General features: G+C 44.8%; 1 long non-coding RNA gene across 1 annotated transcript in view; it reads right to left on the reverse strand.

Annotated features, from left to right (window-relative positions):
* Positions 1 to 9837: 9837 nt before the first annotated feature.
* The window catches only part of LOC134169574 (uncharacterized), a 67884-nt gene continuing 61074 nt past the window's right edge, over positions 9838 to 16647 (reverse strand). Inside the window, exons 2-3 of the long non-coding RNA XR_009966926.1 lie at positions 10399 to 11884; positions 9838 to 10133 (exon numbers count right to left, since the gene is read on the reverse strand). This is a non-coding gene — a long non-coding RNA (uncharacterized LOC134169574). The remainder of the gene's footprint in view (positions 10134 to 10398; positions 11885 to 16647) is intronic.

Genomic DNA, 16647 nt, shown 5'->3' on the forward strand with positions numbered 1-16647 from the left:
CTTCCATGTGTCCCCCAAACTTTCAGACTTCACAGGAAGAGGGATATAAGAGTGCTTGGAGCTTGGGATAACGCCCCACAAGTCATGGCAAAGGAGAGGGAGGCCATATCCCATGCTCAGGTGGGTGCAGAAAGGTATCCTGGAAGTGCCAGGGTGGGCCAGCTCTGCCTGTTGGGCGTGTTGAGCCATATCAAGCTGCCAGTCAGCAAAGGGGGAGTGAGGAAAAATGAACAGAGTTGCCTGAGGAAGGAGTGAAAAGCTGAGCATAGCATTAGAGCTGAGTCAGAGGGGAGGGGAGGAGGCTTACGTGGAGCTAGTCCTGCAGGTATCCTGGGGGAGAGGGGTGCAGCCCTCCTGCATCTCCTCAGTCCTCAGATCAGGGTGGTGTTGGGAAACGGGTCTGCTGCTGTTTTATCTGGGTTGCAGAGTGCCGCAAGGCAACCACTGTCTCCATTTCACATCCTGCATCCCACTGCTCCCAACCTTGGCATCCCTTCATGCCAGGTTTGGTCCTGGTGGGAGCTGCCTTGCTTCTATTCAGCTGCTGACACAGGAAAACCTATCAAAGACTTTTCAACTTAGTTTTCTACAAGGTAACCAGTTATTTTGGCTCTGAGGTGGGGTTCAAAGGAGCTCAAGTGCTGTCACAGAGTGAGAAGTGGCAGCCCCTACCTATGACTTGGGTGGGTAAGACCCTGTTCTTGTTGGCACTGAGCTGAATGGAGTAAGGCTGTCTTGAGGAGGAGCATCCTCACAGTCTTGCTCACTGATCTGAAACCTTGGCACATACAGACATGAGGATAAGCAAGAGACAAACCCCCTCTATCTTTCAGAAGAGGGGAGCTGAACCATGGAGAGACTCATTAGATCTCAATTATGGGGCAGAGTTGAGAGCAGACTGAAGTTTACTCTCAGGACCAAATCCTGACTTTGCAATAGTCCTAAACACACTCTAGCACCATGGTATTACTTACTTACAGTGCCATTTCCACTGACAAACATAAGAGTTGTATGTTGTGCAGCTTTTGAATCTTTACAGCTGACAATTAGTGCAGAAGGAAAGCCGAAGCATAAGTAAATTGATTACTTGGAATTTAGAGAAACTAAGCTACAATCTTAAATTCAAATAACTTTTCTATTAGGAAGGATCTATTAATACTTACGGTATGGTAAGTGTGCAGACTCCAAGTCCTTACCGAGTCAGAAGTAACTTCTAAGAGCCCATACCTACCCATGGAAAAATCTTAAAACCCTGGAAGTCTTACCTGTGTAAATATTGCAAAAGCTGAGCTGCAAATCCTTCTCTAAACTACAGAATGAGAACTTGACCACAACAGCAGAACTTCAGTAGGAGATTTAAAGCAGTGCACACTGCTGCAAGAATACACTCGAGGAACCCAAATTTCCTGAGGTTTTTGCAGTGCTTTTCACTCCAGTTAGTGTTTCCTTTCTCCCTGTGTGTAATCCCCAGTCACTAATGTTTGTTCTTTGCTGCTGAGCCTCTCTGGGTAAGAGTCATCTTCCTTTATCTGCTGTATCCACTCTCTTGCTCAATGACTATCCCAGCAGGCAGACTGTTTCCCTTGATGGTTGCTCTTCAATGCCACAAGCTAACTGAAGATAGCCAACATTTTCTCCTCCCATTTAATCTGTGTGGTCAGAAAGTGAAAGATTTCATTTCCTTTTAACAGCTTTGCAGACTGGGTTTTAGCCTCTCTTGCTCATCTGTCCTAACAAGGATACCTTGTGCTGCCTTTCAGTTTAGGAAGCTGTTCTGCTCACATGGAATGGAAAGGACCTTAAGATCCTCAAATTCCAACCTCCTGCCACGGGCAGGTATGCCTCACACTAGACACAGACACAAGAGACTGTCCAACCTGGCCTTGAACACTGCCAGGGATGGAGCATTCACCACTTCTTTGGGCAATCTGTGCCAGTGCCTCACCACCCTCACAGTAAAGAACTTCTTCCTTATACCTAACCTGAGCTTCCTTTGTTTAAACATATTATCCCTCATTGCATCACTACAGTCCCTGATGAAGAGTCCCTCTCTAGCATCATTGTAGGCCCTCTTCAGATACTGGAAGGCTGCTATGAGGTCTCCACGCAGCCTTCTCTTCTCCAGGCTGAAAAGCCCTGATGTTCTCAGCATGTCTTCATACAGGAGATGCTCCAGTCCCCTGATCATCCTCGTGGCCCTCCTCTGGGTCAAGCTGTGCAACTCAAATGTCCTCCCTGCCAGTGAATTGCAGCAGGAGCTGTGTCCTGTGGGAGCAAGCTGGGTGCAGTAGAGATGCAAGTCTAACCCTGTTCTTGCAGTCATCACCCCTGCTCCTTGCCTGGGTGCAGAACTACCATTTGGGAACAGGAGGTGAAGAAGGAAAAGCAAACAAGTCATATGGCTCCACTCACATGAAAGGAAACTGGCTCTCCGTTTGCCTAGAAACAACTTTGATCCTGAAAAACAGACAAATGAGTAGGGATGAGGGACTGGGTGGGAGGAACAGCAAAGCCCACGTAGGCACTGGAAATGTGTGGGATTTTCGGTTTCAGGTCAGCATGGATGGACATAATGATCCCTTGAGGGTTTCCCCTTAAAACTGCTGGTGCCACCTCACCCCCTCCCCTCCTCCCAGCATTGTGCAGACTTTTGCTTACACCTCTTATCTGCCTTGTGGAAAATGCACGCTCAGAGTAGCCCAAGTTCTGCTTCTTGCTGCAGCCTGGCAGTTCCATTGGCCTGACAAGCATTTATAGATCCCATCCCCTGCCCTTTTTTACTACAGGTAGCAATCTGGGGCAGGTTCCGAGCCAAGAAACACTAAATTCTGGACCTTCCTATTTTTGTGCAAATTAAGCCATCAAGCTAAACACAAGATTGGTTTATTCTTTGTGTTTGACAGGCTATAAATCAAACAGGACCTGAATACACTCCTTTTGACTTCTGATATTATGTACATATGCATCTATGCTGTGTTCCAGGTGCCTTTGCCAAAACGTTAACAGCAATACAAGGAGGACTAAACAGAACAGATGTTCTGTAATCCTGCACCAAAACGCAATCTGGGAACATTGGAAGGTCTGGAGGTACAAAAAACTTTACCCCTCGAGCCATGTACTTTTATTCACATAAGCTAATTATCATAACAGCTTTGTGAGGTATCACCATCACCCTATGAAAAGGAGACTGAGATGGGCAGTTTGGCAAAGGACACAGTCATGGTGTTCTGATCCTGTGATCAGTTCCACCCTCTCACTGAAACCTGCATGCAGCCTCAGTGTACAATGTAATATTTCATTGCAGGGATCATTAAGCTGTAAAACTATTTTAGGAGGGTTGTTTTCATTCTTTTCCCCAAATAGCAGATTGTCTTTAGAGATAATAAAATACAAATATCCATTAGAGTAGGGAAAAAGCTCAGCAGCTTTACAGATACAGGCTTGAGAGGTGGGCCCATGTGAACCTCAACAAGGCTAAGTGCAAGGTCCTGCACATGGTTTCAGGCAATCCCAAGTGCAAATACAGGCTGGGCACAGACTAAATTGAGAAGGACTTGGGGGTGTTGGTTGACGAGAAGCTCCCCATGACCTGGCAATGTGCACTTGAGCCCAGAACCCTCTTGTGTGCTGGGCTGCGTCCCCAGAGCATCAGGAACAGGTCAAGGGAGGGGATTCTCCTTTGTTCTGCCCTCCCGAGAGCCCACCTAGAGTACTGTGTTCAGCACTGGGGCCCTCAACACAAGAAGGACGCAGACCTGTTTGTGTGAATCAAGAGGAGGCCACAGAGATGCTGTGAGGGCTGGTGCAGCTCTGCTCTGGAGCCAGGCTAAGAGAGCTGGGCTGGTTCAGCCTGGAGAAGAGAAGGCTTCTTAAGGGGAGACCTTAGAGCAGCTCCAGTGCCTAAAGGGGCTGCAGGAAACCTGGAGAGGGACTTTGGACAAGGGTCTGTAGGGACAGGACAAGAGGAATGGCTTTAACCTGCCAGAGGGGAGACTGAGATGAGCTCTTAAGCAGAAACTCTTCCCTGTGAGGGTGCTGAGGCGCTGGCACAGGGTGCCCAGAGAAGCTGTGGCTGCCCCATCCCTGGCAGTGTTCAAGGCCAGGTTGGACACAGGGGCTTGGAGCAACCTGATCTAGTGGAGGGGGTCCCTGCCCATGGTAGGGGGCTGGAACTGGATGAGCTTTAAGGTCCCTTCCAACTCAAACCAGTCTGGGATTCTATACCAAGTTCTTTTCCCCTAAGTTGTTTGATTTCCCTACAGGTATCACAAGGAAGCCAGCTAAAAGCAAAAGCATCTTCCTGTGGGAAGTCTTTGTGATGTTGTTGCATTTGTACAGTGGTAGAAAATCTGTACCAGTTATAAAAACATTAGGAAAACTTTCAGTGGCTAATAAATGGGAATGTTTTAGGCCTAATCCAGCTGCTGTCAGAATTCATCAACAAAACTTCCACTGACTTGGAGAAGTGCAGAGTCAGGACCTCTGTCATTTGCAGGAGCAATTTTACAATATCATATTGTGCTTATTAATACTTGACAAGCATATATTACAGCCAGTATTCCATTACCAAGATGCAACAGCTTGAAACAACACTTCTCTCTAATTGAAAAATACCTCTTCTCTCTAAGGTGCAGAGCTGAAAACCAGGGAGCTTCAAAATGCTGCCCATGTAGCTGTACGCAGACTGGCACAGAGAAGGAGGAGGTAATCTAATAGTAGCTCCATCACTTGACACAGCTTCTGGCATCACATCATTAGCACAGCCAGAAGGTGCACCAAACCAGAGCAGTTATGTGGGATCGCTCCACTAATGTTAAAGGAGTAAGAGACACTGCTTAAATATGATGCTGCAGGTGCATCTTCCAGCAAGTCTCTAGCTTGCTGAGTGCAGGATGTGCTGAGGAAGGAGCTCTCCTACATGTGCTTCTACACTCTTGCACCCATTTCCCTCATTTCCTCTGAAAGCGGCATTGATAAGGAACAGACTAGAGCAGGGTAGAGTCAGCATATAAACATGCCACTAAGACCTAAAAAGGGATTTGGTCTTTCCCCAACTATGCTGTGTTTGCCCTGGATGAGTGAGCGGTGAGCAAGCTCTATTTTCAGCCATGCACTGTTTAGAGTGTGTGGCTGCAGCAACCTGCCTGTTTCTCACAACGGCCATTGTCCTGCCTGAGCAGCTAACACAAGATCCCTTACAATAGTCTGTGGCTGGATCAGTGCTCTGCTGTCAGATGCCTGCAGGTTTGGCTTTGTTACTTAACTTCACTGTCAAGCTCTGCTTTTGCAACCAAAATAGGGCGCTTAACGGTAAGAATTCAGTGTTTCTTAAATGATGGAATTTAGGTGAGATGTTAAGGAGCAGGCTCAGAAGTAGTGGTGTGCAACCAGGGGAGAGCAAACCCTGGATGATCTGCAAAGCTGAAGCAGAGATGTCCTTTCCCTCCCTAGTTGTTTCCATCAGCCATCTGTGCTCCATGCTTTCCTGCCCTCTCACTCACTAAACACCTTTTTTGATAGCAAAAGCTGTGTAGGAGCAAACCTGGCAACCATACTTCCCCTCGCAGGTACAGGGAGAGCTACAAGAATGATGTGGGTTGGCTGCAGCCTTTGTAACCACATTCATGTCGTGCCACTCAGGCTGGGCTGCCGTAGAGAGAATTAATGGAGTATAAATCCCTGTTTGGAAGTGCACAGCATTCTCCCTCACCCCCTTTGCAAACCACATGAGGAAGGGATCTCCCCAGAGAACCGCAGCTGGATATTTTGGGTCCTGATAGAAAAAAGTGGAGTATTCACACAGCCAGAGCTCCCTGCTGATGGGTTCAGGGCTAGCTGTGATATTTTGAAGGGAATCTGTAGTCCTGAGACTAAAGCAACAATCATCTTTTAAAGTTATTGTATGGCTTGGCTACAAAGATAAGGCACCAGATGGCTTGGGAGGAATTTTTAGGAGACAGTTGTGCTGATATGCCTGGAAGGATCTCGAGAGTTTACATTTACAATATACTATTTCTTTGGAGGCAAATGTTTGTCAGGATCATCAGCTTTAATTACTTGAAATGTAGGCTGTTTCTAAATGCAGACAGTGTTAAGAGGACAGTTTTTTACTGACTCTGTTTTCTGCCTGAAGAGAGGACAGACAGCAGAAATCCCTTTCTTTAGCTTTATAGGTAGCAGATTGACTCGTGAAGACTGATATTAGAATCATAGAATAGTTAGGGTTGGAAAGGACCTTAACATCATACAGTTCCAACTCCCCTGCCATGGGCAGGGACAACTCACACAAAACCATGTCACCCAAGGTTCTGTCCAACCTGACCTTGAACACTGCCGGAGATGGAGCATTCACAACTTCCCTGGGCAACCCATTCCAGTGCCTCACCACCCTAACAGTAAAGAGCTCCTTCCTTATATCCAATCTAAACTTCCCCTGTTTAAGTTTTAACCCATTACCCCTTGTCCTATCACTCCAGTCCATAATGAAGAGTCCCTCCCAGCATCCCTATAGGCCCCCTTCAGATACTGGAAGGCTGCTATGAGGTCTCCACGCAGCCTTCTCTTCTCCAGGCTGAACAGCCCCAACTTTCTCAGCCTGTCTTCATATGGGAGGTGTTCCAGTCTCCTGATCATCCTCGTGGCCCTCCTCTGGACTTGTTCCAACAGTTCCATGTCCTTTTTATGTTGAGGACACCAGAACTGCACACAATACTTCAGGTGAGATCTCACAAGAGCAGAACAGAGGGGCAGGATCACCTCCTTCGACCTGCTGGTCACGCTCCTTTTGATACAGCCCAGGATACGGTTGGCTTTCTGGGCTGCAAGTGCACACTGAAGCTGGCTCATGTTCATTTTCTCATCAACCAACACCCCCAAGTCCTTCTCTGCAGGGCTGCTCTGAATCTCTTCTCTGCCCAACCTGTAGCTGTGCCTGGGATTGCTCCTACCCAGGTGTAGGACCTTGCACTTGGCATGGTTAAACTTCATGAGGTTGGCATCAGCCCACCTCACAAGCGTGTCAAGGTCCCTCTGGATGGCATTCCTTCCCTCCAGGGTATCAACCGAACCACACAGCTTGGTGTCATCGGCAAACTTGCTGAGGGCGCACTCAATCCCACTGTCCATGTCAGCAACAAAGATGTTGAACAAGACCGGTCCCAACACCAATCCCTGAGGGACACCACTCGTTACCGGCCTCCAGCCGGACACTGAGCCACTGACCACAGCTCTTTATGTGTGACCATCCAGCCATTTCTTTATCCACCGAGTGGTCCATCCATCAAATTGATGTCTCTCCAATTTAGAGACAAGGAGGTTGTGTGGGACAGTGTCAAACGCTTTGCACAAGTCCAGGTAGATGACATCAACTGCTCTACCCCTGTCCATCAGTTCTGTAGCCCCATCATAGAAGGCCACCAAATTGGTCAGGCAGGATTTCCCCTTAGTGAAGCCATGCTGGCTGTCACCAAGCACCTTGTTGTTTTTCATGTGCCTTAGCATGCCTTCCAGGAGAATCTGCCCCAAGATTTTGCCAGGCACGGAAGTGAGACTGACTGCTCTGTAATTCCCCGAGTCATCCATTTTCCCCTTCTTGAAAATGGGGGTTATATTTCCCTTTTTCCAGTCATTGGGAATTTCACCTGACATTATGCAGTTTCCGTCCCAGGTACTATCCTGCAGCACTTTCTTTCACTGATTAATTATTCATTGCACAAGCAGGTATTTCTCATCACTTATACATATGACTTACCTGTTTTCAGTTAATAAAGTAAGCAGCTAATTTTGTAAGCACACAAAACCATGGATCAGTCCTCAAAATTCCCAAGACTTTAAAACCAAGCCTCACTTTGTCTTTTGGTTGCAAGGAGGGATGAACTGTGACAGGATCCATAAGGAAGCCACTAGGAGTAAGCAGCATGACTGAAAGAGAAAGCAACATGCCACTATTCTAGAGGTTGCTTTCATACACTTACTCCTAAAAAAAAGAGTGATCAGTTTGCAATAAGGATTATAGCACTATTACCTACAATATCAGGGGCTGAATTTGATGACACCAAGAACAGAACTCACATGCACCCAGTGAGAGGGCATGACATTTCTTTCCCAGCTAGAAGTGTTATCCAGAGATAGTTAGAGGATTTGGATCATTTGGACCTTCCTGATAACCATGACTCCTCATCACTGGCAGGTGCATGGCAGACCTGAGAAGATGTGATGTGGACAGCATGTTTTGTATGCCTGGAGACATGGCAGCACTGCTAAAGGGGTAATTCCCTGTCTCATGATACATTAATACTGGGATAAATATGTCATGTTTTTCAGGCCTCTCTACTTTCTGTATACACTAGAATATAAATAGCATTACTGAATGCTGGTGATGGGAATCAGGCTCATGTTTGTGAGCCAGCTGTTCCCACATTTTTCTCCCCATGTTTTATCAGCTTAATTCTTAAATATCCCTAACGTTTCCATCCAGAATTTTTAAAGGGAGGAAGCATGACTTGGAAATCACTGTAACATGAATGGATTTGTTGACTTAACTGACATTGTTTTGACATGACAGGGCCTACCAAGGGACCAAGACCCCTTTGTGCTAACTGCAGAACAAACACAGGACTGAAAGTGGAGCTGGTATCGGAGTTCCCCTGCCTTATCACACTCAGTTAATGCATTACTCCATGCAGGCTGGCCAGCTAAGAGTAGCATTTGTTTCAGGAGAGGGAAAACCCGTGCATAGCAGCAGCATTGTTTCTCTATACTGTTTTCATAGCAGGTTCCTGCCCATGGCTGTTTGTAACTCAAAGCCCATATTCAAAACAGAATTGTCCAAATCTGAGCCATTTCATCTACCAACAAAAGTGGACTTCTGTGTTTGTATGACACCAGGACAGGGAGATGCTGGCTGATGATGGCTGAGAGCCCTAGACCATCATAGCTGGTGAGCCATGCTGGCATCTCCCAGCACCCACAAGTCAAACACCACAAGAGCCAAAAGAACACTCCAAGAACAGATGTGTAATGCTGGGCTCATCAAAACAAATACATTCTTATCCTGTTTGATTCTGTGAATGAATTAATGCCTCTAAATACTGAGACTGTAACTTTGTAGCCCTGGTTATGTGTATGTAAGGCCATCTGGTTTAGAGCAGCATATCTGACTGCACCAAACATTTTTGAACACCACTGTGAATAGAAAATAGGCCTCTGAGACAGGAGTCAGCATTTTTCAAGATCTGACATGCTTATATCGAGAGCATCAGGAGGGATCCAATGTCACCACCTCTCTGCTGCTTTGGCAGCCTCATCCAACCCAAACCATTCTATGGTTCTATAGCATCTCTAACCAAGAGCCATCTCCATGGCCCTTCCGTCTCACAGCCATCCCTAAGCCACTCGCTTGCAGCCCACTGCACAGCATGAGGAACAAAAGAGGAGCTTCTGCATTGCTTAAACACGTAAAGACTACTGCTCTGTTATGGCCATTTCCATGCCATCTCCAGGGCCTGCCAACAGTGACCGTTCAATGGTGACAGGGTAAGAACAAGGTAACCTTTGTAAGCAGTGCCATACCTGAGCACCAGTCCATCTGAGGATGTGCCATTGGGTGACCCATGCCAGAGGTGTGATGTTCTCTGATGAGCTGTTCAGGGAGGAGAGGACCTCATTCCTGTCTGGGGAGATACAAACATCACTGGAACTCTTCGCCCTTTGCAAATGCAGTGTTGGTGTTGAAAGGCTTGACCTTGCACTGTCCTGTGCTCTGACATCGATACCGGTTATGATAGCTTAGCTTCCACTGATCACCAAGAACAGACATGGCTATAGGAATCTCAGCTTAATAAATTCTGATTAAAAACAGCCCTCCCTAGTCTCAATGGCATGTGTATGCAGCCAGACTAGGGTTGCCAATGGCTGTGAGCTTTAAGCAAAAAAGACTGTGAGCTCTCTCAGTGCATGGAGCTATAATTACAGCTGTCAAGAGCAGAAATCCCTTTCACTTTCCTCATACCCCAGCCCTCTGCTTGTGTCCTTCCTTCAGACCATGCGTCCAGGCCACCAGGGAGTCAGGTTCCTTTGCCTAGAAACCAGCTCGTCTTATTGGCAGATCTTTTTCTTTCTGCATCCACTGAAATCTGTAAAAATAGGACAATGCATGAGTAGCTTTTTAATCTAATTATACTTGGTTTACTCGGATATTTTTCAACCAATTTATCTGACCCAGCAAAGAAATGATTGGATGAAGGATGGATTGACCCATCCAGAAGATAGGAGCGCATACACGTATCTGCCGTCAGTCTGAAATGCAGTACAAGAGTGCACTTCACTACCAAAGCCCTTCAGCAAAAGTGCCCATGGCTCATTTCTTGATTTCAGGAGGTACGTGCAAATGCAACTCACCTCACCTTGTGGGTGGTGGTGTCTGGAGCAACTTGCAAGTGGGGATGCCTTATCCCCATGTCACAGCCATGAGTCCCATGGTGTATGAGTAGCATGGCGGTTGGAAAAATTCACATAGAAGACCTTGCAAGCATGCTTGCTGGCTGAAACTTTGTCCTAAAGACCCTGCAACTGTGAGAAAGGAGGATCCTCGTCCTTTATAGCTGAGGTCAGTGGAGGGCCAGAGCAAGGAAGTTTGTATTGCAGCAATTTGTACCTTATCTTGTTTATAGATGTAAACACAAGGTTTACGCTTCCGTTATGGAACTCTCCTACACCAAAAATGTTCAGTGCATAGAGGAGGCCAGGGACAGGCAATGTGTGTGCACACTTATTTCTTGAGCATATTTCAAGAAATACAGTTAAAGAGTCCAGTGTTTCTGAAGTGTTTGGAAGTCAGGACTCCTTCGCAGTGATTAAAAACACAATCTTTGCAGACCACAGGGGTTATTCTAGGATCTCCGTAAGGTCTGGATGTAACTCTCCAGTGTCATGGACTTGGGTCAACACCACTGAAGTCAAGAGTCCTTTCGTGAGCTCCAAGTCACTCCCAGTTGCTTCTGAAGTCATTGCCCAGACTTTTTTCTTTTTGGTCACAGTACCAGAGTTTTATATCATTTCAAAAGGTCCCAGGCAAGGGACATATGGAGCCTACAAAGGCATAGTTACGGTGCTAGCAAGCTCCAGTCTCATGCCAAGCAAATTATTCATGCACACTCTGTGGATAGGAGGCACAGGCTTTCATGTGGTTGTATGGATAAAGGAAGGAGAATTTAGGCCACTGACTCAGCCTGACAGTAATGTTTCCCCCTAAATACACCCATGGAACTGCAAAGCAGAGTTCTCACAACACTGATGCTAGGGCAGTCCTCCCTTTGGAAAATGTGACCCCTTATTTACATGCCCCTTGGAAACCAGTATCATATAAGGAAGCCAAACTCTTCCAGAAGTCGGGCCTTTTGTTTATAACCTCTCATGAAAGTAAGCAATTCAGCAAAAGCAGCTTAGAGATAGCATTTCAAACAAGAATCAAATGGCTTGCCTGGAACACGAGCAATAGCAAACTGCCCCCCCCGGTCTGTTAGAGACCTGACCATGCTGTGTGATGCTGTGCTCCTGCAGCCAAAAGGAAACCTGACATTCAGCAGGTGTTCTGCTTTTTGGGTAGTCTCATGGAAGGAGAAGGAGTCTGAGGAGCCACAACACAAAAAGGTCCTTTAAACACATCTACTTTTCCATTTCGGCTCCATGACCAAAGTGCCTTTCTTTTCCTCTCAGTGGATTTTATTCAGTTACCACTGCAGTGGCCACTGCAGAGTGCGGGGTACATTTCTGCTTCGGTCGTCTTTGTGTCTGTTTGGCAGCAATCCTGAACACCCAGAAAAGCAGACAGTGGCTGATTTCCTCCATTTTTACTTTCTTCTTAGAAATACTTGGCTTTCCTACACTCCAAAAAAAAAAAAAAAAGTAAAATTAATAAATTCTTATGATTCTTTCTTAAAAGAATTAAATTTACTCTATTATTTTAGTTAGTGGAAATAGAAAAACCAATCAGCTGACTGTAATTGTACAATAAAGCCAAGAGTAGTTCATTTCAATTCTTGTTCCATAATACTTATATAATTCAGACCTGGAGACAAAAGCACTAAAGGTCATGGATTAACAGTGGCTTAAAGTTGAAAATAGCCTGAGGAAGTAAGGATGACAAAGTAATTACTAATGGGCAAATCATATGTTAATGGGTAGTTATTTAGTGTATGACATTTAATCAATATAAATGAAAGAAATATAAAAAGAAATAAAACTTTTAAGGCCTCCTATGAATATATGCATATAACTAGTGTCTATAATTGAAATAGAGCTACAAAAAAACCTTTGAAATGGCAGTTATTAAAATAAATGATTTCATAATAATTGAAACAGTTGTTGAAACACAGAGATAGTCCTCTTGAACCTTGTTTTATGAGGTTTTTTCAGTGATGTATAAAACTAAAACCTGTGCTGTTCAGCTGAGGTGCCAAGCAGTTGAAAAATACACTGCGTAAACTCATCCCTTACCACCTGCCAGAAACTGCACTTTTCTACATAAAAGATCAGATTTCAGAAGTAAATAATTTTAGCAATTCACTTTGCTATAGCATTAAGGTAAATCACATCAAAGCCTTCAATATGCATACCCAAACAAATTAGTGAAATCCATAATAAAAGCTCTGGTGGGGTTCACACTCACCAGTGCTGGAATTTCACAAGACACATAGCAATGGTTAGTTAGGATCACCTATTGCAAGAATTACAGCTGGTACAATAGTAATTGCTGTGCCCAAGATAATTGCAGAGATTGCAAGAGTGCAAAACACAGGAAAGGAATTCTGTAACAAGAATGCCCTGTGATTTTTTTCCACAACAAACAAGGGAAGAAAATCAGATTTCTAAACAGAGGGTGAACACTTATTTGCCAGGGTAGCTGCTACTGCCTGCACAGAAACTATCCCTCTGAGCCTGTGGGATGCTCAGAACAAGAAGCAGCTGAACACATCCAAGAACAGAAGCAATTAGCTGTTTAGTGCTTCTGTGCTATTACACCTGCACACATTATTGTTGGGTTAAAAGACCATACATCAGTAAAAACATATATGAATGAGCTCTGTTGTTGATCAGACCACCTCTAGACTTATTGCCCAGGACACCTCTTTGAAGAAGAGTGCTTTGCCTCAGTGATTGGGACTTACTGAAAGAAGTTCGTCTTGGCCTTAATTCATAGCTCGGTCAGAGCAGAGTGTTTACAGAGACCTTGTGGGTCTTTGTAACACTGTGTTAGTAATAGCAGACATAAAACCACTGTCTTGGCATATTGCATCTTCTTTTTATACAAACATTTCATCTCAAAGTCTTAAATAGGCAGTAAAACAGTATTTAGTCTTATAAGTCTTCTTTGTTTAAGTTCATAGTGTACTAACCTACCACTTACATTCCCTGCATTCAGAACACCTAGAAACTTCTATTTATTAGAAACCCATCCCAAAGTAAATATATCATTTGAGTCAAGGATAATCTACTCTGAAGAAAGCTGCTAGCTAGGTCCTGTGGATATGGGAGGGTAAGGTGCTCTTGATTATGTAACAACAAAAGTTTCCATTTCAGAAGTGAATTTTTGCACACCCATGTTCAAAGCCACGTTTTCTTCATTCGGATATAAGTTATGACCTCAAGAAAATGTCCATTGAGCTCTTTCTTACTCCCAGCCTTTGGATGCCAGCATGAGGAAGGCGATGAGGCCTTACATACTATGCCCATACACACAAAGCACGTGTCTTGGGCTGTTTCACAGCCCTGTCCTTCAGTTGCCCCCTGCAGAAGCAAAATGATTGTTACATATATGTAGTACAACTTAAAGACTGCTTAGCAGGCTGGTTCTCATTATCTGTGTCTCATGAGCCACATAATCCTATTTAGTGTTTTCGCTGTTTCATACTTGACTTGGTGGCTCTGTGCTGCTCCTTGTCCAGTGTTGGTAGGTAATAATACCTCTGGCATGCAGCACTTAGCTGAGGCAAGCATTGAAAGTGTTAACTCAAAGGCAGGATAATGTCCTATTTGGATGAAGTAAAAAGTAAATAAATAGAGGATTTACTGCAATTTAAGGCTTAAGATGAGATCAGATGCCTGTCATCTCCAAACACCTCTCAATCAGCAAAAAATAATCCTTCACAAAATAGATTGCTGTTTCTTGGTGCAAGTTTTCCTGGAGAAAATGAAGCCATAGGTTATTCCTCTCTAGAGTGGAGGGAGGTGAAGTATAAACTCAGCTGAAAACTTATCCAGGGCTTCTGGCAAGTGCAAGCCATTTGTGCTGCTTACCAAATCTCTGCATTTCATGAATCGCAGATGATGTGCAGGGGGATCTCTTTAAAAGGATACAGGAAGTTACAACTATCATCAACTAATGAAGAGGGCAGGGAAATGAAGAGGGAGCAGAAGGGAAAGTGGGCTGAGAGCTCTGTCCCCACCATGCATGAGGGAGGAATGTTCCTGGGAATTACTGCATTAAAGCCACCTGCCTACAGTGTTAAATTTCTTCCCCTGTTTATTTCAAATGGAGGGAATCAGCCCGATTTTTACTTCCAGATCTGAGAGAAGCCTTGCAAATGAGAACAGTGAAGCCATCCTAAAATAGACCTATTTATAAATAGTTTAGAAGAACACCATGAACTGCAGGAGGGGAATTTTCTACACCACTTACCCCTCCAACACCCCCCCAAGTTTGCTGCCTCAATGAACAGTGGCGCACTTGAATTTGCTTTCTTCATGTATCAGGAGACTGTAGCAGAAAATGAGGTTAAATCTACAAGCACAGGACCCAGTTCAGTCAAGAAGTGGCACTGGCTCTGGCTCTCCTGCAGTGCATGAAGGGGATGCTCTGCAAAGTATGTCCCTAGTCCCAACACAGTCCTTCAGGCTTTTGTCAGTGGTCCTGCCTTATGGAAACAGCCCCTGGGCAGGGCTGCCAAGGGGAGCAATCCCAAACCAGGTCAAGTGGTTCGGAGGTATCTACCTTCGAGGACAGAGGGTCTGCCTTTGTCCTTCTCTTTCAGCTTTCTCCAAACTAAAAAAGTTTTCTTTTATAGGGTTCATAGGAATAATCAAACCAACCACTCAACTGCAAAAGCTAGTAACATTAAAATTCAAAAAAGGGGAAACTAACCCAAAACATCCAGCATTCAAGCTGTCGTGGATTCTTGTAACAAAGCCGATTTCTCATAGCCCACAGCTTGCGACACAGTTCTTGAGTCACATCTACTTTGGCACACTTCTGCTTGGTTGTTGCTTTCAGTTTTGAACCTTAGCTCTACAAGGACTTGTCTGAGCAGATGGTTAATCTTTGTTTTAAAGGACGTCATAAGTAAAAACAAACTCTGCCTTGCAAAGCTTCCCTGTTTGCGTTCCCTCCCCAATTACTTGAAAGAGTAATCCAATAGATTAAATTTCCCTTTCCGAGAAGTGTTATCTAATGGCAAACCAGTGCTGATGTCACCACACAGATGATACAGTCACGGAAGTGCAGCTACTTGGTCAGCAGAGGTGGCTCAGGTGCTTGAGAAAACATTGCAGGAGCATTTTCATCCCTTTTCTGTCTGCCCTACACACTAAAACAGTGAGCATCAAGGCAGCTTTCTGGGCACTGAAAAAGTTAGAGGAGATCACAGAGAGATTGCTGGTCACATTCTATATTTTTTTTCAGAATAATTCTTTACTATCTGTAATTATCTACATGTCTTGGTTTCTCCTACCTGCAGACATCACATGCTCTCTCTTACCCCCATTTGAATCATGTCGCAGATGCCACTGGAGCATATGATGACTGGGAATAAAAGTGAATTAAAGGCAAGATGCAGGGAAGAAAAACTCATCTTTGGCATATCTCTATAAACAAAGGTCAACCCACTTTCCCCTCTTTTGCAGGTCACTGAAAGCGGGGTGTATTTTATCAACCCAGACATTTCCAGCTACTTTTACCTTCTGTTTCTCACCCCACTTTCCCCCAGAAACCTCTCTAACAAACTTCAGAGGTGATTTCTGGAGTCAGGGTGGTATCTTTGTATTTGTACTTCATAGCCCTCAGTGGAATTGTTTTCCATGAACTCATTTGGTTACTCCTGAACTAAGAAGACTCAGAAAGCCAGCTGTAGAAAGGACTGAAAATAAGATACCTATTTTTTTTCCCTCCGGGTAATAGTCACAGACAAACTCCTTGCTCCAGCCAGCTGCTTGAAACATCCCCTCCGTTTCGTAGGAAATGATCTTGTATACGGGTTAGCTTGAAGGGTCATTGCCATTGACGTAGCCAGACACTTGCTCAGACTTGCTTCCCTAGGAGAGTTGTGCCTTAAGTTACTTTAATATCTTACAGGTCCACTTTTGAGTTCAAAGGGAATAAGAAAAAAGGTAAAGACAAGAGGTGGGCCAGGCATGGCAGCATCCACCTTGGACAACCTGCTGGTGACAAAGCAGAGACCCCAGAAGTTCAAGCATATCTCAGGACAGATCAGGATCTGGTAACACCCAGGATGACAAGGGAAGGAGTCTGAAAGTGTTTGCGTTTGCACCAAGGTCCCTGACATTACTGGCAAAGCACCCATTGAATTTATTTGCTTTAGATTAAGCTGATTAGAGAAACAACTGGGAAGGTGAATGTCTTTAATTAAATGGACA

This window comes from Pezoporus occidentalis, unplaced genomic scaffold (genome assembly GCF_034315485.1).
Source record: "Pezoporus occidentalis ecotype Australia unplaced genomic scaffold, CSIRO_AGI_Poc_V1 ctg35, whole genome shotgun sequence".
Lineage (NCBI taxonomy): Eukaryota > Metazoa > Chordata > Aves > Psittaciformes > Psittacidae > Pezoporus > Pezoporus occidentalis.